Source organism: Capricornis sumatraensis, chromosome 15, assembly GCF_032405125.1.
Source record: "Capricornis sumatraensis isolate serow.1 chromosome 15, serow.2, whole genome shotgun sequence".
Lineage (NCBI taxonomy): Eukaryota > Metazoa > Chordata > Mammalia > Artiodactyla > Bovidae > Capricornis > Capricornis sumatraensis.
Genome location: NC_091083.1, coordinates 81962082 through 81983365, shown reverse-complemented (window position 1 = coordinate 81983365; position 21284 = coordinate 81962082).

Sequence of the window (21284 nt, the reverse complement as noted above, 5' to 3'; positions counted from 1 at the left end):
TCAATACTTTGGCCACCTGATGTGAAGAAATGACTCATTAGAAAAGACCCTGATGCTGGGAAAGATTAAAGGTGGGAGGAGAAGGGGATGACAGAGGATGAGATGGTTGGATGGCATCACCGACTTGATGGACATGAGTTTGAGGAAGCTCCGGGAGTTGGTGATGGACAGGGAAGCCTGACGTGCTACAGTCCATGGGGCCGCAGAGAGTCGGACACGACTGAGTGACTGTACTGGACTATGCTTAAATGTCTGTATCTTTCAATATGGTGCCTTTGACAGTCTACACAGACATTCAGCTGCGGCTTCTCTCGATAGGAAAGGAAAGCTTAGGAAGCCATGGGCCTGCACTGCAACATGGCAGTTAATGAGATGCCCTAGTTGGCACACTGCCTCACTTGGCCTCAGTCTCTCTCTGGCCTCTTGGTCCGTGAAGGTGTCTGGGTTCTGCCCCCAGGGTCCCCTGGACACGCCCCACGCCTGCCGGGCTCCACATCAGAGTCCCGTGTGTCTGTTGGAGGCCTCCGCCGCCCCGGGGCTGCCTTTCCGCCTAGTCTTCGAGGCCGTTCTTCCGTGGCCCGTTTTCCGACCCCCAAACAGATGCGCCCTTTAAGCTTACCCTCTGCTACCTTGTACCTTCTGCTAAGTTGTGAGGCCACCGTCAGACAGGAAGGTCCCAGGGCAGAGCCCACGGCGGCCGTCTGGGGGGGTGACCGAAGCAGTCTAGTGGCTGCCTTTGCACATACAAGTCCGTCCTCAAGAAGCACGTTTCTCTAGATTTGAAGTCGCTCTCCTGCTTAGCGTCTCTGCCTCCCCACCAGCAAAATGATTTAGAACATAACCCCTCTTGAGAGAAGCACTGTGAAAAGCCAGGCTTTAAAAGCATTTTTTCGAGCACAGTTTTGAAATGATCTCTCTATAGTAATGGGAGACAGCACATCCCATTCTTTCTCTGTGAAAGAAGGCTTCTAATTCTCCCCAGGAATTTGATCCGTTTTTCACTGTGGCTCTTCTTTCCGCAACAGAGCTACACAAAGGGTCTTGTAGCTTTGGAGGCAAGGGGCCAAAGGTCAAGGTTCAAAGTGCTCCCTAAGCATCGTTTGGCTTTCTGGCTAGCGCTGCATGTTTCCTGGGAAGTGAGAGGAGAATCACGGGTTTAGAGGAAAGAGGAGCTTTTACCCCTCCAGCTACTGAAATATGAGGCTTCCCTGGTGGCTCAGTGGTCTAAAAGAAAAAAATCCACCTGCCAGTGCAGGAGACCAGGGTTCGATCCCTGGGTCGTGAAGATCCTCTGAAGAAGGAAATGGCAGCCCACTCTAGTATTCTTGCCTGGGAAATCCCATGGACGGAAGAACCTGGTCGTCACCAGTCTGTGGAGTCACAAAGAGTCAGACACGATTTAACAACTGAACAAGTTCCTGAAATGTGGGTCCCAGGCTGTTTGTTCTGTCTGCATCTAAACAGACGCTGGAGGGAAGATGCTGCCCAGGAAAGTGTGAAGGGGCAGGACTCAGGTGACCCAGGCATGAGCTTAGGGCCTTCTGCAAATTCTCCTACTGGCCAGAGGTCGAACTGGGTATTACAGGCCCGCCATTCCTAATGCAAAACCCTTGGGGCCAGCAGGTTTCAGAATCAGGGCTCCCGGGTTTTGGAGGGGGCAACACCCTGTTATCGAGCTTTGTATTTCTCAGCAGAGTGTGTCAGCATTCACCTTCCGTGAGCTAACTGGAGGTCTTAAATGAGTCTCATGCCAGCTCAGCTCAGGCTTTGCCGGTCATGGCATTTCTGCTGGCCCAATGGAGAAAAAAGCAAGTGGTTTTGTTCCCAGGATTTTAAAAGTACCAAAAAAAAAAAAAAAAAAAAAGGAATTGTGGACTTGGTTTTCTGTTTTGGAGCTGGGAAAACTGAGGCTCAGGAAACTGTGGCCCAGGCCCATGCATGTAACTAAGTGGGGCTGGGTTTCAAGCCCATGGCTCTTCCTCTTGTATCACACTGAGATGGATCTGAAGTTAGAAAATGAAGTGCCCTGGTAAAACAATATTCGTCAGGTGATTTGGGACGTGGGAGCATATTTGTTTTCCTGCTTTAGGAGCCTGTGTCTCTTTTCACTAGGGTTCAAAGGCCCTTTGCTGTCCTTGGCGTTACATGGCACAGCATTGTCTACACAGTAGGCTCTTAGTAAACGAGATTCTGCTCTACATGAAGCCTGCATGCATACCAGCAGTGGACAATGAGCCAAGAGGGGCCTCTGGCTGTAACAGTGAAGTTTAGCAAAGAAGAAAGAAGAAGTATTTACTTTTTTGAAGATTATTGAGGATATGAGAAACCGCATCTATAGCGTGACAGAGAGATTTTTTTTAGACTTCTTAAAAAATAACAATTTTGTTTGTTTACTTTTGGCTCTGCTGGGTCTTCACTGCGAGGGCCTTTCTCTGGTTGCAGTGAGTAGGCGCCACTCTCTCGTGGTGCACGGGGTTCTCATTCGGCGGCTTCTCTTGCAGCGGAGTGGTGGCTCTAGGTGTGTGGGCCCCAGTAGCCGCGGTTCCCAGGCTGTGGAGCACAGGCTGAGTCGTTGTGGCTCAGTTGCTGCAGCACGTGGGATCTTCCCAGACCAGGGATCGAACCGGTGTCCCTGGCATTGCAAGGTGGATTCTTAACCACTGGACCACCAGGGAAGCCCCAAAGATAAGTTTTTAATCTCTCTTGATGAGGGATCAAACCCTTGTCTCCTGCATTGGCAGGCAGATTCTTTACCACTGAGCCACCAGGGAAGCCGGACAGGGAGAATTTTTTAATTGATTTTAAATTTAACTTAAAATAGTGAAATTACACAGGTGCTATAAAGCAAATGAGAATGAGGATGCTTTAATGAAAACATACAGAATGCAGTGCAAAGCGTGAGAAGTGGACAGTCTTCTGGCTCCTGAAGGGGCCCTGCCAGGTTCAGAGTGAACCTCTGGGAGGGAGCCAGGCAGTGGCTAATACAAACAGCACAGCCTCTAGAGTCAGCCACCAAAAGCTGTGTGATCTCGGTGGAGTTACATAACTTCTCTGTGCCTGAATTTCCTCATCAATAAAGTGGCATGATACAACATCATGGTGCTGCTGACATGATTCAGTGAGACAATCTACGTCAACTGCTTTAAGCACTGGCTGGCACAGAGTAATTGCTCAATAAATCCTACATTATAAGTGGAATATCGACAAACTAGAGTGCTTTCCAGAGAGGACAGAGAAGATGGCCAGATAGGTAACATAGCTGATGGTGGCAAGGATTTGGTCACCAAGAACGCATTTAATAAATGTCTGTCCAGTCCAGGGCTTCCCAGTAGGTCAGTGGTAATGAACGTGCCCACAGTGCAGGAGACCCAGGTTCGATCCCTGGTCAGGAAGATCCTGCAGAAGGAAATGGCAGCCCACTCCAGTGTTCTTGCGTGGAAAATCCCATGGACAGAGGAGCCTGGCGGGCTACAGTCCATGGGGTTGCAAAAGAGACACGAACTGAGCGACTGAACAGCAACTGTTGAGACAAACTGAACATGAAGTCAGTTTATGACCGATTTGAGGTTCATGGGACTTCTCAGTTGGCACTAGCAGTAAAGAACCCGCCGGCCAGTGCAGGAGATGCAAGAGACGCGGGTTCAATCCCTGGGTCGGGAAGATGCCCTGGAGGAGGAAATGACAACCCACTCCAGTAGTCTTGCCCAGAGAATCCCATAGACAGAGGAACCTGGTGGCCTACTGTTCATTGGGTCAGCACTTCATGGCAAATAGATGGGGAAACAATGGAAACAGTGACAGACTTTATTTTCTTGGGCTCTAAAATCACTGCAGATCTTGACTGCAGCCATGAAATTAAAAGACACTTGCTCCTTGGAAGAAAAGCTATGACAAACCTAGACAGCATATTAAAAGCAGAGACATTACTTTGTGACAAAGGTCTGTCTAGTCAAAGCTATGGTTTTTCCAGTAGTCATCCGTGGATGTGAGAGTTGGACCATAAACCAAGCTGAGCACCAAAAAAATTGATGCTTTTGAACTGTGGTGTTTGAGAAGACTCTTGAGAGTCCCTTGGACTGCAAGAAGATCCAACCAGTCCATCCTAAAGGAAATCAGTCCTGAATATTCATTGGAAGGACTGATGCTGAAGTTCACTTCTTTGGTCACCTGATGTGAAGAACTGACTCGTTAAAAAAAGACCCTGATGTTGGGAAAGATTGAAGGCAGGAAGAGAAAGGGACGACAGAGGATGAGATGGTTGGATGGCATCACTGACTCGATGGACATGAGTTTGAGCAAACTCCGGGAGTTGGTAATGGACAGGGAAGCCTAGCGTGCTGCAGTCCATGAGGTTGCAAATAGTCACGACTGAGCGACTGAACTGAACTGATTTCATGTGATGGTCATGTGACTTTGTGACATGTGATGACAGTTTGAAGGGGCTGGAGCTGTTCTGCCTGGAGAAAGTTTGGATTATCTAGAGGAATATTGCCAGGAAGGGGTCAAGGAATTCTATGGGGCTTCTGAGAAAAGAACAACTGAGCCAGGAACATGAAAATTCAGAGCAGTCCCACCTGCTTAACTATGCAGGCCGGTCATTGCAAAACTCCAGGACACCACTCATATAGACGATAGTGTGTATGGCACCCTCTGGAGTTGTGTGGAATTCCAGCCCACTGATGGACCGCACCTCATCCCCACGTGTGGGTGGAACCAGAGGAGATAGTGGGATAGCCTTCCCGTGATGAGGTTACTGGTCAGTTGACTTGCTAAGGAAGTAAGTGAAAGTCACTCAGTCATGTCCGACTCTTTGTGACCCCATGGACTGTAGCCCTCCAGGCTCCCCTGTCCATGGGATTTCCCAGGTAAGAATACTGGAGTGGGTTGCCCTTTCCTACTCCAGGGGAATGGACCTGGGTCTCTGGCATTGCAGGCAGATTCTTTGCCATCTGAGCCACCAGGGAAGCCTTATTCTTTAAGGTGTCTTGGTAGTTAATCAAAAAGGAACTTATCTTGGGTGGACCTCACCTAAGCAGAGGTGCCCTTAAAGCGGCTTTACAGGTCAGAGCTGGAAGGACTCAGGGAGGCATTCTCCCGCTGGCCTGGAGGAAAGCGAGCAGCCCATGCTGTGCTCCACCCTCTGGGGGCCACGGGTAGGAAAGGCTGGCGCCTCCAGAGTCCAGGGCCTCAGTCCTACAGATGCAGAAAATGAATATTCTACCCCCAAGTGACCTGAATGTGCTTAACGTTGGATGTGGATCCAGACGGCCCCAGTCGGCACCTTCACTGTAGCCTGAGAGACACTGAGCCAGGATCCAGGTAACTGTCCCTAGACTTCTGACCCCCAGAAACTCAGATGACACGTGTGTTGTTTTTAAGCCTCTGAGTTCGTGGGAATGTGTTACACGGCAAGGGGAAACACCTACAAAGGTATTATTAAAGGGAAGACAATTTCATCTCAAAGTGAGGGGAAAGTTTCTGAAGTTGAGCTGTATGTGAATCAGCAGATAGGGTCCAGGAGTGGTGAACCCCACCCCTTGGGGGCAATTCAAGCAGAGCTGGGCACCACCTCCCAGACTGTACCCCAGTACTCAGGGACAGGATAGATGGGATTTCTACTCTGGTTGAAATTCACCTCTAGATCACTGCTTCCTAAACTTCAGTGTATCAGGTGAGTGATACATCTCCTGGGGATTTGGGTAAAATGCGGATTCTGGTTCAGCCAATCTGTCCAATGACTTGGAACCACTGTTCCTCAAGAAATGTGAACTAGAAGCCAGAAGGATCTCTTTTTTTCTTTTTTAAAAAAATGTTTTTGGCCACACCACGCAGCATGTGGGATCTTAGTTCCCCAAACCAGGGTTCAAAATGTGAATGGGGATTAAATGCAATGTGATATCCTGGACTAGATCCTGGAACAGAAAGGAGATATTATTGGGGAAATGGTGAAATTCAAATAAAGTCTAAAGTTCAGCGAGTAATAGTGTCCTGGCGTAGACTGAAGAGTTGGTCCTCTTCACCCTTCCCAAGTTCATGTACTGAACCTCTAAACCCTAGTGTGGGTGTGTCTGGAGACGGGGCCTCTAAGGAGATAACCAAAGCTAAATAAGATCGTAAGGGTGTGGCCCTGATCCTATAAGATCTGTGCCTTTAGGTCTTTATGAGAAGACATGCCCCCGAGCTCGAGCCCCCTCTCTCTTGCACAGAGGAGAGCCCACGTGAGGGCACACAGAGAAACAGCCCTCCGGAAGTAAACCACTCCAGCACCTTGATCTTGGACTTCCAAACTCCACAACTGTGAGGCAATACATTTCTACTGTTCAAGCCACCCAGTCTGTGGTATTTTGTTATGGCAACCTCAGCAGATGAAGACATGTACCAATGTTAATTTCTAGTTTTGACGAATGTACCATGGTGGTGTAACATGTTTGCATCAGAGGGAGCTGGGTGATGCTGTACTATCCATGCAATCTTCCTGTAACTCTAAGATAACTCCACAATTTAAAGTTTGTCTTTAGAAAAAAGAATAGAGATAAAATGAATGTGGAAGATTTGTATCTAGTGATGTGGGAAGATTACCAAAATACATTAAATGAGGGAAGCAAAGGGTAGAATATGCTATTTCTATATAATAAGAAGAGGAAACGTAATGCATTTTTGTACTGTGTGGTTTATGTTTAAAAAAAGTCTATGGAGAGATAAGCAAGAAACAAATCATAAGTGTTGCCTGAGGGAAGGGAATGACAGTTGGGTAAACTGGGAACCAAAGGAGGTGAAAGTGTTTTCACCATGTACTTTTTTTTTTTTTTTTAAGCAAAAAGAAATTTATTGGAAGGATTTCTGGGGCCTCACAGACCTGAGAAGAAAGCTGAAGCACCAGGCATGAGAGATGTGCAGCAGTGAATAGGTCAGGCAGCTGAGAGTAGCCGAGGGTCAGGCTGCAGGGGCGGCACGAATGGGGACCTCCGGGTTCCGCTGCTGCCGCGTAAACATCCCCAAATGCTGCAGGTTCTTTCGGCCACCAGGTCAAGCTTCAGGGGGCAGGCGAGGGCATCCAGTCAGCTAAACTTTAAACATCCCCACAGCCAGGGAGGAGAGAGAAGACATCCTCTATTTAGCTTTTAATTTTTTTTTTTTTTGGGGGCAGTAGTGAACTGTGGTTCTATGAAGATCTACAAGACCTTGTAGAACTAACACCCAAAAAAGATGTCCTTTTCATTATAGGGGACTGGAATGCAAAAGTAGGAAGTCAAGAAACACCTGGAGTAGCAGGCAAATTTGGCCTTGGAATGCGGAATGAAGCAGGGCAAAGGCTAATAGAGTTTTGCCAAGAGAACGCACTGGTCATAGCAAACACCCTCTTCCAACAACACAAGAGAAGACTCTACATATGGACATCACCAGATGGTCAACACCGAAATCAGATTGATTATATTCTTTGCAGCCAAAGATGGAGAAGCTCTATACAGTTGGCAAAAACAAGCCTGGGAGCTGACTGTGGCTCAGATCATGAGCTCCTTATTGCCAAATTCAGACTTAAGTTGAAGAAAGTAGGGAAAACCACTAGACCATCCAGGTATGACCTAAGTCAAATCCCTTATGATTATACAGTGGAAGTGAGAAATAGATTTAAGGGCCTAGATCTGATAGATAGAGTTCCTGGTGAACTATAGACTGAGGTTCATGACATTGTGCAGGAGACAGGGATCAAGACCATCCCCATGGAAAAGAAATGCAAAAAAGCAAAATGGCTGTCTGGGGAGGACTTACAAATAGCTGTGAAAAGAAGAGAAGTGAAAAGCCAAGGAGAAAAGGAAAGATATAAGCATCTGAATGCAGAGTTCCAAAGAATAGCAAGGAGAGATAAAAAGCCTTCCTCAGCGATCAATGCAAAGAAATAGAGGAAAACAACAGAATGGGAAAGACTAGAGATCTCTTCAAGAAAATTAGAAATACCAAGGGAACATTTCATGCCCAGATGGGCACAATAAAGGACAGAAATGGTATGGACCTAACAGAAGCAGAAGATATTAAGAAGAGGTGGCAAGAATACATGGAAGAACTGTACAAAAAAGATCTTCATGACCCGGATAATCACGATGGTGTGATCACTCATCTAGAGCCAGACATCCTGGAATGTGAAGTCAAGTGGGCCTTAGAAAGCATCACTACGAACAAAGCTAGTGCAGGTGATGGAATTCCAGTTGAGCTGTTTCAAATCCTGAAATATGATGCTGTTAAAGTGCTGCACTCAATACGCCAGCAAATCTGGAAAACTCAGCAGTGGCCACAGGACTGGAAAAGGTCAGTTTTCATTCCAATCCCAAAGAAAGGCAATGCCAAAGAATGCTCAAACTACCGCACAATTGCACTCATCTCACATGCTAGTAAAGTAATGCTCAAAATTCTCCAAGCCAGGCTTCAGCAATACATGAACCGTGAACTTCCTGATGTTCAAGCTGGTTTTAGAAAAGGCAGAGGAGCCAGAGATCAAATTGCCAACATCCGCTGGATCATGGAAAAAGCAAGAGAGTTCCAGAAAAACATCTACTTCTGCTTTATTGACTATGCCAAAGCCTTGACTGTGTGGATCACAAGAAACTGTGGGAAATTCTTCAAGAGATGGGAATCCCAGACTACCTTACCTGCTTCTTGAGAAATCTGTATGCAGGTCAGGAAGCAACAGTTAGAACTGGACATGGAACAACAGACTGGTTCCAAATAGGAGAAGGAGTACATCAAGGCTGTATATTGTCACCCTGCTTATTTAACTTCTATGCAGAGCACATCATGAGAAATGCTAGGCTAGAAGAAGCACAAGTTGGAATCAAGATTGCCGGGAGAAATATCAATAACCTGAGATATGCAGATGACACCACCCTTATGGCAGAAAGTGAAGAGGAACTAAAAAGCCTCTTGATGAAAGTGAAAGAGGAGAGTGAAAAAGTTGGCTTAAAGCTCAACATTCAGAAAACGAAGATCATGGCATCTGGTCCCATCACTTCATGGGAAATAGATGGGGAGACAGTGGAAACAGTGTCAGACTTTATTTTGGGGGGCTCCAAAATCACTGCAGATGGTGACTGCAGCCATGAAATTAAAAGACACTTGCTCCTTGGAAGAAAAGTTATGGCCAACCTAGATAGCATATTCAAAAGGAGAGATATTACTTTGCCAACAAAGGTCTGTCTAGTCAAGGCTTTGGTTTTTCCAGTGGTCATGTATGGATATGAGAGTTGGACTGTGAAGAAAGCTGAGCGCCAAAGAATTGATGCTTTTGAACTGTGATGTTGGAGAAGACTCTTGAGGGTCCCTTGGACTGCAAGGAGATCCAGCCAGTCCATCCTAAGGGATATCAGTCCTGAATATTCATTGGAAGGACTGATGCTGAAGCTGAAACTCAATCCTTTGGCCACCTGATGCAGAGAGCTGACTCATTGGAAAAGACCCTGATGCTGGGAAAGATTGAAGGCAGGAGGAGAAGAGGACGACAGAGGATGAGATGGTTGGATGGCATCCCCAGCACGATGGACATGGGCTTGAGTGAACTCCAGGAGTTGGTGATGGACAGGGAGGCCTGGAGTGCTGCAGTTCATGGGGTCGCAGAGTTGGACACGACTGAGCAACTGAACTGAGCTGAGTGTCCTTCCATTTACCTCCTGGGTGACTCATTTCAAGTAGCAGAAGTGTTCCTATGCCAGGTAATCCTCCTCCATTTTGGAATCGTAGACTAGTTTCCACTTGGTAATGGGGACCAACTATTACAGCTAACACCACAGTTCCTTCCATTGCCTGTTGTTCCAGAGGCATGAGGAATCTGATTTCATAAATAATTTAATATTGATTTGTTTATTTTTGGCTGTACTAGGTCCTCACTGCTGCGAGTGGGCTTTCTCTAGCTGGGGTACACGGGCCTCTTACTGCAGTGGCATCTCTCACAGCACAGGCTCCAGAGCGGGCAGGCCCCATGGTTTCGGCTCCTGGGGCCTAGATTGCAGGCCCGTGGCTGTGGTGCAGGGGGGTAGTTGCTGTGTGGCGTGTGGGATCTTCTGGGATCAGGGGTGGAGCTCGTGCCCCCTGCGTCGGCAGGTGGATTCTTACTCAGTGAGCCACCAGGAAAGCCCCGAACCTGAAGTGCTTGAGTGGCAGCTCTAACTCCCAGCTCAGTGGAATCACGGGTGTATTACCCCCTGACACTGGGAGTCTCCTGCAAAGGCTGGGTTGGGAGGCGCAGCTGGGGCTCGCCGTGTGGACAGATGCGGGCAGCAGCAGCTCTGGGCAGTTCTCAGTGGTGGGAGCCCTTTGGAGGCCACCGTTTTCTTTAGACCGTGTACTTTAAAAAAGTTTTTTGGTTGTTTGAGTCATGTGAATTTATTTTTCATCCAAATAACTGATTTTGTAAAAAGTAAATTCTTGAGGGGGAAGAAGAGGATTAGCTATGTAGACACTTCAAAATGTATTTTGAAGTTTCAATAATCAAACCAGCATGAACCAGCCCCAAAAGAAGACAGAGTAACAAGTCAGTGATTTGGCCAAAACAAACCCAAGGATATCTAGTTCAGTTCAGTTCAGTAGCATCCGACTCTTTGCGACCCCATGAATCACAGCATGCCAGGCCTCCCTGTCCATCACCAACTCCTGGAGTTCACTCAGATTCACGTCCATCGAGTCAGTGACGCCATCCAGCCATCTCACCCTCTGTCGTCCCCTTCTCCTCCTGCCCCCAAGCCCTCCCAGCATCAGAGTCTTTTCCAGTGAGTCAACTCTTCGCATGAGGTGGCCAAAGTACTGGAGTTTCAGCTTCAGCATCATTCCCTCCAAAGAAATCCCAGGGCTGATCTCCTTCAGAATGGACTGGAAGGATCTCCTTGCAGTCCAAGGGACTCTCAAGATTGTTTCCAACACCACAGTTCAAAAGCATCAGTTCTTCAGCGCTCAGCCTTCTTCACAGTCCAACTCTCACATCCATACATGACTACTGGAAAAACCATAGCCTTGACTAGATGGACCTTAGTCGGCAAAGTAATGTCTCTGCTTTTGAATATGCTATCTAGGTTGCTCATAACTTTTCTTCCAAGGAGTAAGCGTCTTTTCATTTCATGGCTGCAGTCACCATCTCCTGTGATTTTGGAGCCCCAGAAAACAAAGTCTGACACTGTTTCCACTGTCTCCCCATCTATTTCCCAAGAAGTGATGGGACCGGATGCCATGATCTTCGTTTTCTGAATTTAAGCCAACTAAGAAATCAGCAAATGATAAAAGTGAGTTACAGTTCAATGAAAAGCAGTGTCTTATTCAATACATTATGTGAGAATAATCAATGGAGCATTTCAAAAAAACACTCAGATCCTTACTTTTGCCTGATGGCCAGATAGTTATCAGATGGATTAAATATTTAAAGGTAAGAACAGTCATAGAAGAATAGAACTTAGGATAAAAGTTGGGTAAACATTTACATACTTTGTGAGGGAAACTACTAGAGAAATGAATAAAGGATTTTACCATAGAAAATAATGAATTCCTACAGGATAAACACAAAAGCCAATGATAAACATGCTGTTGCTGTTTAGTCCTAAATCGTGTCCATCTCTTTTCGACGCCATGAACTGCAACCCACCAGGCTCCTCTGTCCACGGAATTCTCCAGGCAAGATTACTGGAGTGGGCTGTCACGCCCTCCTCCAGGGATTCTTCCCAACCCAGGGATCAAACCTGCATCTCCTGCTTGGCAGGCGATTCTTACTATGATAAACACAGTAAGGAGCAAATGACTAGTTAGGAAAAAATGATGACCCAAAGGTTGACTTCCTTAATCTATAAAACATTTTAAGGAAAGACCAACAGCTCACTTTTAATCTTTTTGATATTTTTATTTATCTATTTGGTTGCGCTGGGTCTCAGTCACGGCACGCAAGGTCTTTAGTTGCAGCTCTCATCTGTGGCATGTGGGTTCTTATTTCCCCAACCAGGGATCAAACCTAGGTCCCCTGCCTTGGGCGCATGGAATCTGTTCCTACCTTACCCAGACTACAAAAAAAACTCCCTGATATCTCAGGTTTTTACATGTTTTGTAAATGACCCCAATAGAGAAGCTAATACAAGAAGAAATACCAATAAACAATTTTTTAAAAGTCCTTCAGATTAATAGCCAAAGATATTCAAAGTAAAATAAAGACATGCTTTTCCCCCCTACTAAGTTAGGAAGAGCATAAAAATAATAAATCAGGTGTTTTGGAGTGGGAAACAACTCACACATATCTCTGGTGAGAATGTAAATTAGAACAACCTTTCCAGAAGGAAATTGGATATATTCAGGAACCAATGGCCCCCGCCTCCAAAAAAAAAAAAAAAATACATATGTGTTGATCTAATGATTCCTCTTCTAGAAATCTATCCTGAGGATCTAACTGAGCGAAGAATAAAAAGATGTATTTACGAAGCTGTTTACCACAGCACTGTCTATAACTGTGAAAAAATGGAAGCAGCAAATGATAGGGAATTGGTTTTAAAAAATGAGAGTTCATCTATGTAACGAAGAGCGAGGAATCCATTATAAATGACGCAGAGCTGTATTGACAGAACAAAGACATTCACAGTACATTGTCCTCTGAAGAAAGCAAGCTACAGAATAATTGATATGTATGTAACATCCTATTTCTGTCAAAACACACGTTAGGTAATAAGTATATATTGAGTGCATATGTACCGAAAACCTTGAGTGGTTCTTTCTGAATAGTGCTTTTTTTAGGGTGGGGGGGGGATTTTTTTTTTTTTAATATATATATGCTCTTTTCCCTAAAATTTCTTCTGAAGTCATATATTACTTCGCTAGACACACAGCTTCCTTAGCCAGTCTTTCGTACATAATTTCATTCCCTGATGGCTCAGACAGTAAAGAATCCATCTGCAATGCAGGAGACCTGGGTTCGATCCCTGGGTCTGAAAGATCCCCTGGAGCAGAGAATGGCTACCCACACTGGTATTTTTGCCTGGAGGATCCCAGAGTCAGAGGAGCCTGGAGGGCTACAGTCCATCGGGTCTCAGAGTCAGACACAACTGAGCTACTAAGCACACACAGAGGCAGGTATATACGCAAGTATATTTTTGCCTTTCCCAGATTGTCTCTGAAGCTCTGAGTAAGCTGAGTAAGACCCAGGAATAAATATTTTAAAAAAAGAAAAACTGCCTCCAATTTTGATTTTTGCTATTGATAAAAAGAACATCTAGGAATGAGTACTTCAACAACCACAACAAAGAATAAAAACAATTAGCCTTAGGAAGGAAAGAGTAAAAATAAGCCTAATGTCAGTTTGTCAAGGAGACATGGCGGTTCTGAGAAGTCCTAATTGAGAGCAAACTGTTCAGCTGGAAATAAGCAACAACTCAGGAATAAATTATGCATGGCCACTGTTAAATATTTTATCCATCCTTAACCATTATTTGTCTTTGCAAGGCTAAAAGAGGAGAGGGAAAGAAAACCCCCCAATCCGATCGTAAGCATTATCAGTCTTGTATCTTTCCTCCTCCTAGAAGTCTTAGACATTCAAGTGTAAACCCTGCAAAAGAGGAAAAACGCTAACCATGATCAAAACAAGAAGTTGGCAGGCCGAACTTGAACTTCACGACTTGATTAAGAAACGTCAAGGTGACCTCACTTTCCGTCTCCAGGTTTTCATCCTTCAAAATTATGAACATTTTGCTCTGCTAAACGTGCTGTTTTAAAAAGCAACATTTATGAATTCTTGGTGACGTCCAGGCAGAGGGGTTTTGTGTTCCCCTGGCATTCATGCAGCAGCGGGATAGGACGTCGGAGATATCTGAGGCGCTGTCAGAGGCTGATGTAGCCCATTCAGCCCTTTGCCATTTGGCCAGCTTCCCGGCCACTCGGCCTCCTCTCCTGGCTCTCTCCCTTCCTTGTTTATTTCCCCTCCCTCCCCTGTCAGCTTGGCTGATGGAGGCACACGCCAGCCCCACTGGGCACAGGCCCCGGGAGCACCAGCCAAGGCCCCACGGGGGCGGAGGGAGGCCGTGGAGGCCAGCTCGCTAAAAGAACCCTCATGGGCAGCAACGGAACTGTGACCATTTTTTTTTTTTAACTGTGACCATTTTATTGCAAAGGTTTTACTCTTGTTTTCCACAGGGGACTGGAAAATTATTACAATGGCCATTTCGGGGTGAGATTTGTTTGAAGTTATTTTTCAAGTATCGTGTAGTTTTGTGGGCTTCCCCGGTGGCTCAGATGGTAAAGAATTACCCTGCCATACAGGAGACCCGGGTCTGATCCCTGGCTTGGGAAGATCCCCCGGAGAAGGGAATGGCAGCCCACTCCAGTATGCTTGCCTGGAGAATTCTGCGGACAGAGGAGACTGGGGCTACAGTCCATGGGGTCACAGAGTCGGACATGACTGAGCAACTAACATTTCCACTTCTGGCATTTTGTATGGCATTTTGTGCAAAAGTGTGCATTACGTTAATGTTATAGATTTAAAAAATTTTTTTTATTTAGGGCTACACCAGGTGGCCTGCAAGATCTTAGTTCCCCAACCCAACCAGGGATCGAACCTGTGCCCGTTGAAGTAGAAATGCAGAGTCTTATCTACTGGACTCCCAGGGAAGTCCCTTTTTATCTATCTTTTTTTTTTTCAGTACGTTGATGTTAATTCCACGTGCCAGCAGACTAGATTTGTGTAAGTATAAATGCATGTACTCAGTTTAAAAATCAACTAGTTAAAACCTGTCTGTGTGTGTCTGACAGACTCGCTCGGTTTGTCTCAAGTCTGAAGTCTAGGGGAGGGAGATTCTGTCAGCAGCCAAGGACTTCTGTTCAGGCCTGAATGGTGGGTTTTCCCTCTAATTCCAGGGCTTTCCCCTGTTCCTGGGCTTCTAAGTGTATGGTTACATCACCCCACGATTGTCCAGTTGGTTAATATGTTGTGCAGTGTTCAACATATTGCACTGTTCAAGCTGTTAGTCCATTTTATCTTCATTTCAAATATCTGAACATAAGGCTAGCATCTACTTGAATTCCTGGTGAGATTTTAAATGCTAACAGTAGACTCACCCTCCACCCAGCAAAAGTTATCTGTGTATGTGTTTTTAAACCAAGAATACTTTCTCACGTTTTCCTGCTTTACCAGATAGAGATTCACACAGATGAAACCTGCATTCTTGGTAAGATACCTGGTGCGGATTGTTCCTCCTGACAGTGACTGACTGGAGCTTCTTTCTGATCCCAGATGATTCTGGGGTGAGTCACCGATCCACCCAAGAAGCAACACTGAGCAGGACTGCTGTTCCCATCATCACGGCATTATTGGAAGGCCCACATTCCAAAGCCCTCTTCTTCAAGGTCCCTTTACCCGTGCTCGGCAGGTAGCATTTCACCAAGTTAATGATTTACTTTCTGAGTCACTAAGCATACAGAGTTTTACCTGAGTCACCCCGGGCACATACCTGAGACAGCAGCTGCAGGCTTCTGGGAATGTTGGGGAAAACCTGATTTGCAACTGACTGCCCAGTACAGATTTAAAGCTAGCACAGGACAGAGAGCCCGGGAACAGGACTCCTATGTTCCATAAGAACAGTACCTTGTTCTTTCATCCGAGTGGAACCTGCTCCAGGTCGGCGTGGAACAATGCCGTGAATGCTATTCGCTCGTCATCTCAGGCGTTGCTGGGGCATGGGACAGGAAAGGAATGCTGTACTGATACCATCTGTGGGTGGGACTGTTCATCAGATTCTAGCCTTTTTTGTCTTCCCCTTTGCTGGATAGCCCGACACAAAAATCCAGCCCGGAGTTTTCCGAGGCTTGTTTCTGCACGCCTCTAATGATTTCTGTGGGGAGTTACTATACTCGATCAACACTGCAATTCTGGAAAGTCAGATTATACTAATTTAAGGGAGTGGGATCCCTTGCACAGGGGGCTGGAGACCGAAGCTTGCTTTTGCCGAGTTAACAGCACGGCATATGCCAGACGAGAAAATGAAGGTTTCTGTACATCTTTATGAATTTTAGAAGTGATTATAAGCCGTGTTCCTTAAAGCAGTTCTGCTAAGACTGATACAGATGGATTTCAGAACTTTTCAGACTGTCCTGTACACAGGAAGCACTTGGGGAGAGCTTGTTAAAATGTAGACTCCGGGCCCCACCAGCAGAGAGTCTGTTCCGCAGAACAGAGGTGGGGCCTGAGCGTGGGCATCTCTAACCTGCATCCCAGTGATGCTGGAGCTGCTGTCTGGGGACCACGCTGTGGTGTCACCCAGTGGGAGGACCGCTCTGGGCTGGTCACCGAATCCCTCTGGGCCTCAGCCAGCTCCCTGAGAACGGACGGAACAGCCGACATCCAGTGGGGGCTTCTTAATCCCTGGGCACTGTCCCCAGCCCTCTGCACACACTACCTCATTCAGTCCTCAGGAGACGGTTTCACGGTGAAGGAATGAGAGCCGTCGATGGTCTATAGTTCTGAGCCTCTGAGACGGCGCTGGCAACGGGCAGCCTGCAGGCATCTGGGGCCGGCTGGTCTGTGTGGTCTCTCTCACGGGTTGTTTTAAAAATCAGGATGTCTCATGGGACATTCTGGATTTCTGATATCTTCTTTTTTAAAATATCTATTTTTATTTATCCGGTTGTGCCAGGTCTTAGTTGCAGCATGCAGGATCTTCAGTTGCTGCATATGAGATCCGGTTCCCTGACCAGGGATCAAACCTGGGTTCCCTGCATTGGGAGCGTGCAGTCTTTGCCACTGGACCACCGGGGAAGTCCCTCTGGTATCTCCTTAAAAGTTCGAAGAGCTGGCAACAGTGGGCGCATGTGTTCCCAAGTGGTAACATGGTAACAACGCCGCGGTGTGTCTGTGTCTGTGTCCAAAGGGAGACTCTGGTTTACCAGCCCCACCCACCCTCCCCCACTCCAGCCCCCTGGGCATTCCATGTACCCATTGCTCTAAGACCACGATTCTCTCCTGGTGTTATATTCCCAAAGTAGTACACTTTGAACTTTCTGCCATTTCTTTCTTTTCTCCTGCTGTGCCGTGCCTTGCAGGATCTTAGTTCCCTGAGCAAGGAGGGAACCCAGCGTCCCAACAGTGAGAGCACTGCGTCCTAACCCCTGGACTTCCAGGGGCCCTGGAGTCCCTCTGCCACATCAGACTGAAGCTTCTATTGGGTTCATGTCCTCTTTATACACTAGATTTGTATCCGATTTCGTTATGGTAAATACAGGCCAAACAAACAATACCTGAACCCTCCCCCCGCAATGTCACTATTATGAGATTTAAACCTTTCTTTCAAATTCAGAACACCCCATTAGACCCCCAAATTTCATTTCTACTTTTTACCATTTTCCTTGGCGAGGGCTGCTGTCTGTCCCCATGTGCCTTTTGCACAGCAGCTTATGCTTTTAACTCTCTCCTTCATGTGAAAGGTGCACCCAAACACTCGTAAACAAAGCTGCAAGTGACGCGCTGCGCTCACTGTGGTTTCACAGGCTCCTTCTTTCGAGATTTCCCTGGTGGCTCAGACGGGAAAGAATCCGCCTGCAATGCAGGAGAGCCAGTTGGATCCCTGGGTCAGAAGATCCCCTGGAGAAGGGAATGGGCTACAGTGCATGGGGCTGCAAAGAGTCGGATACGACTGAGTGACCAACAGTATTCTTTCGTGAGGTGACAGAACCCTGATTCCCTGACTATTTGAGGTACCGCCGCTCACCGACCCCGCCCAGACGTGGGTCTGGAACTGGACAGGGCCACGGAGAGTGGGCTTTGAGGCCTCGACTGCCATTAGCGGGAAGGGGAGGCTCCCTTCCAGGTGGGTAGTTAATGGCAGAAGGTATGCTAGAGTTGCTGCAGAACATTTTTGTCACCACAAAGGGGTCATTTGCCTGAGAAAAAATAACGAACAGGAAAGCAAAGCCAGAAACAGAGATTCTAATAAGGCATCTATATGCCAATAAAAATTAATTAAAAAAAAATGGAGATTCTAGCCTGTGTTGTAAAATATAGCAGCCACTCGCTCCATTTATTTTTAATTAAATAAATTAAAACTACACAAAGTTAAGGGCTTCCCAGGTGGCAGTAGTTGTGAAGAACCGGGCTGCCAATGCAGGAGACTTCGAGACATGGGTTTGATCCCTGGGTCAGGAAGATCCCCTGGGGGACGGCATAGCAACCCACTCCAGCGTTCTTGCCTGGAGAATCCCGAGGACAGAGGAGCCTGGTGGGTTGCAGTCCTCGAGGGGAGTCGGACACGACTGAGCAGCTAACACGCACGCACGTCGTTAAACATTCAGTTTCTCGGCTGCACCAGCCACACCTCGGACACCTGTGGCTTAGTGGCTCCCGTTTGGATCAAGCAAATACAGGCCATTCCCCTCACTGTACTAGGTTCTCCCAGCCGCACTTTTAATATAGTATCTGTGCTGAAGTTCTAGCCTTGACTGTTCAGCTCTGTGAACCAATCAACCTTTTTTTTTTTTTTTTTTTTAAGTGAAGCAATTGGACCTGGGTTTACGGTATTCACAACCAGAAGACTCCAAAGGCGGGAGTCTCCAGTTAGCTCTCTGGAGAACATGACCGCAGGATTTCAGTTTCACTGGGGTGGTTTCTTTCCACTCAGGTCAGTGCCAGAAAAAATAATCACTGGGTCCACAAAAGTAGTTTAAACAAATGGCACTCAAGAACATCCATGCCATTTCACCATTTTTCTATTGTTTCCCCAATTAGAAAACAATTAAGAACGTGGATTGAATGGATCTAAGTCCCCGTGGGTGTTTATCAGCCTAAGAGTAATTAGAATAATGGAAACACACAAGAAGAGAAGTTTTGAAAGTGTTTTAACGTCAACAATATTGAAATAAAATGACATGATGTGCCTCCTGACATGGTAATATGAGGACATATCATCGCAATCATAGTATTCTTGCCAAATACTTGAATCTAATTATGAGGAAACAGACAAACCCGAATTGAGGGACAGTCTACAAAACAATTTGTCTCCACTTTTTAAAAAACGTCAGAAAGCTGAGCAACTGTTTCAGACTAAAGGAGACCAGAGATGTGACGTGTGAATGCAACGCCTTGGTTGCGGGTTAGATGCTGGATGGAGGGGGGAGTTTTCTGTAGAGGACGTTACGGGGGCAACCGTTGAGATTCTAGTACGGCTTTTGTGTAATCCATAGGACTGTCTCAGTTAGATCTTTTGAAATTGATAACCAAACCGCGATTGTATAAAGGAATGCATTAGAGAACGTCCTTGTTCTCTCATGCTTGTCTTCAGGGGCTCAGGGGCTGTGATCTCTGCAACCAGTTCTCAGATGTTTCAGGAAAAACAGAGATAAAACAAATTTGGTATGATCTGGGTGAAGGGTATAGGCTGTACTTTTCACGCAGCTCTGTTCTACGTTTGAAGTTATTTCAAAATAGGAAAGCAAGCAAGCAATGCAGTGCTTTTTTCCCCACCTGGAAAAAAATAGACCAGTATTTTCCATGGCAAATTTCTTAACTGGAAAATAAAGTGCTTCACAAGTGCTTTTCAAAGCCATTATACTACAGTATCTTTAATACAGAGACTCACATTACACTTAACCTACACACTTAGTTTGTGCCTGCTGTCCCGGCATAATTAATAGCAAATCCGTTCACTCTCAAAAATGTCCCAATGACAATTATAGTCACTCTTATTTTCAGCCTCTTTTTTTTTGTAACAAAGTGTCATATGAGTAAGTATGCTTTGTGGAAAAAAAAGAACTTTAGCATTTAAAAAAAAAATGAATGAATTTACATATTATTTGTATAATGGAAAAAATATTATCTTTACTAATAATATCTTAAATAACTTTGCTATCCATCTGTGGGGATTACAGCGAACTAGATAATTATAATGACCTAGAAAAAAAGATCTCCTATTACACGGAGAACTGAGAACTTTTTAAAATGGGAAAGCACCTAAATACAGCTTGTAAATAAAATACAAACTCAACATTAATTTATAAGATACACATCAAATGTTGTAAAGCAACTAGATGAATACATTAGCTTCTAAATGTCAAGACTTTCCACGTCTTCTAAGGTGCTCCCCAATCTGTTGAGAGCTCAGCTACCAAAGTCACTGACACACACACACATAACTCTTAAAGTCTGGTCACCCATAACTAAACATTTCATCAGTCTAAAAGATGGGAAAATCAGAGCAAATGCTATCACTAGTTGCTGCTAACCATTAATTCACGCACCTTAAGGCAACCAACCAGGAATGGGTTGGCTTTTCCTTGTACACTTTTTTCCTGGTCTACACCAATGGATGGTGTGTAGGGGTCTATGTACACGATGGATTTTTACTTAGCGAAGTTGCTGTTTTTAAACTGGGGGAAGGAATTGCTTGTCATCCTGCATGCTGCCTGGCAGAGAAGTTAGTGCAGAGATCAAGTTAGCCAACTACAGGGTAATTCGGAATTAGAAATGGCTCAGGAAGAGGGTGTATTTTATTTCGGGCCTTTTACGATGTTTAGTATAAGTTGAATCCAATCCATATAGGCAATACCTATACCTAGGGTGGTGATAAGAAGTATAACAGTGAATTTGAATTTGGAAGAGAAACTGTCACTTTAGAAACAACTTTTGTCTAATTTCAAATAATCAAATATCTAAGTGATAATTCTGGATGGGTATCATGTATAACCTCTTACATTCTCCGAATTTAACCACATTTTAAATGCCCTAACCCTAAGCTGGGCCGTCAGCAGTTAAAAGTGAGGAGTCCTAATCACCGAAATTCTAGGTGCTGAGTTTTTAAAAGTTAAGAAAGCGAGGATCTTGTTATAAAGTAGCAATTTCCTCCCTTTTCATTTTAGCAATCTTCTCCCTTTTCATTTTCTATTTTGGGTGCTTGCTAAATACTTGTTGGGTGCCTTTTCACGTATTTTTGCAAACAAGAAAGCAGCCTTTATACAAGTCTATCTTTATTTGTAAAAAATAATATACAACTAAAGCTAATTTGATTTTTAAAATCAAAGTTCGTTTAGTGATAATGTACAGTTTATAATAAAATTGTAGTAAAATACTGACATTTGATAGTTTAAACAAAGTATCATTCATGTAAAAATCATGTTGCATGTAAAATTTAATTAGAAAATTCATAGTTCACAAAAGTACATATATTTTGTTGATAGCTCATGAGGACATTATCATAAACTTACTTAAGATACAGAACAAAATTCACAGTTAGCTTGACATTTAGTACTATAAAATTTTAAGGTGAATCCACTGATATTTTGTTAATAAGGTACACTTG